Consider the following 2,500-nt stretch of genomic DNA (forward strand, 5'->3'; position numbering starts at 1 on the left):
GAGAAAGGGGGGAGAGGATAAGGAGAAAAGGAGGAACAGAATAGGGGGTAGAGGAGGAGAGAACGCAAAGTAATGATAATAGATAAATTAATAAATAAAGGATAAACAGAACAGGAAAGAAGAAGTGGAGAAAGAGGGGAAGGAGAAAGAGGAAGAGGAGGAGAAAGAAGTGAAAAAGGAAAACGAAGAGGAAAGACGAAAATGAGGAAAACTAATAAGATGGAGAGAAAGAGGAAGATGGCGAAAATGAATAAGAATTATAGAGAAGAAAGATGGGACAAAACAAAAGAAAAGAAATCGAGAAAAACAAGTGAAAATAAACAACAAGAAAATTCTTCATTTTAAAAAAGAAGTTGAAGGTTGAAATAATCCAAAAATAATAATGAAAATAATAATGAAAAGAATAATGATGATAAGGAATAAATGAAAGGAAGGAGACAAAACGAAGATAATAGAGCGAAAGGAATTGCAAGTCATCATATCAGCGTAAACATCATTAGTGTTGTACGAGAATCAACATCAACATTATGTATGAACATTAACGTTGTCAGCATTGCACCAGATTAGCATTATTAAGGTTAATATATCAACATCAACGTCATCAATACTATATCAGCATCAACAGCATTAGCATTATAGTGAGATCATTCTTCAAGAGCGTGATATGAACATTTTACCAACGTTATACCAGCATTATAGCTATTACAACAGCATTTTATTAACATTATATCAGCTTTGCAACCCTCTCTCAGCCACACCAAATATACCCAGAACACACCATTATATTCATGAAGGTGTCATAGTCAACGCTATCAGTTTCATAAAAAGGTTCATTAGAGCTTAAAATACATGTGGGCCGAGTTACCGGATCGCCCTTAGCTGCGTGTGCGTAGGTGTGCACGTATGCATTCCGTGTGTACGTGTGCGTGTGCGCGCGTGTGTTTCTCTGGTCAGTTTCATACAAACTGCTAATCTTCAAGTCGTTTGTTATCGTGTTCTTATTACACTTTTTTGTCTCGCCATTTTCTTCTTCTTCCTCTTTTTAAGCCCCCAGCGAAAGTAAGTTATTCAGACGTAGTTCCTTTTTGCAATATAGCATGTCTATATATCTGGCGGGGGGCGGCAACTCTCTCCCACAGGTAACACAGGATAAATATTCCCAGGCTTTCATTATTCGAGCTCTTTCGCCTCGCTAAGGAGTGTTTACCAAGCCTCTTTTGTGTCATTGTATAAAGTGTTAATGGCACCGCATATACACACCTCCCAACTCTCTCCCCTCTCCTCTCCCCTTCCCTTCCCCTTATCATACTGTTCCCTCCCCCTCCCCTTTCTCCTTTCCCCTTCCCTTTCCCCTTCCCCTTCCTTACATACCACTCCCTCCCTCGTTTCTCATTTCCCGTATTCCTCCTGTATATTTCCACCTTCTCCTCTTTCCCTCTTCCCCGTTCTGCCTCAGCTTTCCCTCCTCTTATAAAGATTTCTCCCTTTCTCCTGCCCTTCTCACTTCCCTCTTCTGTATTCTACAAACCCTTCCCTTCCTTTCCACCTCCTTCCTCTTCCTCTTCCCCCCTCCCCCTCCATTTCACCCTCCCTTTTTCCTCCACCTTTCTCCTATCCCTTCCCCACCAACGCAACCTTCCTCCCTTAGCTCCCCAAATTCTCCCTCCCCAACCTCCTCCCCCCTTCTACCCACCTCCCCCCCCACACCTTTCCCCTCTTCCTCCCCTCCCATCCTCTTTTACCTTAGCCTATGTCGATAAGATATCAGAAAGGAGGCAGGGGGAAGGAAGGGTTATTCAGACCCAGGAGGGAGGAAGGGGGACGGAGGAAGGGAGAGGGAGGAAGGGAGACGGAGGAAAGGGAGAGGGAAGAAGGGTAACGGAGGGAAGGGAGAGGGAGAAAGGGGAACGGAGGGAAGGGAGGAAGGGGGACGGAGGGAAGGGAGAGGGAGGAAGGGGGACGGAGGGAAGGGAGAGGGAGGAAGGGGAACGGAGGGAAGGGAGAGGGAGGAAGGGAGACGGAGGAAAGGGAGAGGAAGGGAGGGGGACGGAGGAAAGGGAGAGGGAGGAAGGGGGGCGGAGGAAAGGGGAGAAGGAGTAAGGGGGGCGGAGGAAAGGGAGAGGGAGGAAGGGGATGGAAGGAGAAAGGGAGAGGGAGGAAGGGGATGGAAGGAGAAAGGGAGAGGGAGGAAGGGGAAGGAGGAAAGGGAGAGGGAGGAAGGGGGAGGAGGAAAAGGGAGAGGGAGGAAGGGGGAAGGAGGAAAGGGCGAGGGAGGAAGGGGAAGAGGAAAGGGAGAGGGAGGAAGGGGGGGGAGGAAAGGGAGAGGGAGGAAAGAGGACGGAGGAAATGGAGAGGGAGGAGAGGGGAAGGAGAAAAGGGGTCGGGAGGAAAGGAGATGGAGGAAGGGGGAGGAGGAAAGGGAGAAGGAGGAAGGGGGAGGAGGAAAGGGACAGAGGTAAAGAGAACCGGAGAGGGTAGGAGGGGAGGGACAAGGAGAGGG

This window comes from Penaeus chinensis, chromosome 8 (assembly GCF_019202785.1).
Source record: "Penaeus chinensis breed Huanghai No. 1 chromosome 8, ASM1920278v2, whole genome shotgun sequence".
NCBI classification, from domain to species: domain Eukaryota; kingdom Metazoa; phylum Arthropoda; class Malacostraca; order Decapoda; family Penaeidae; genus Penaeus; species Penaeus chinensis.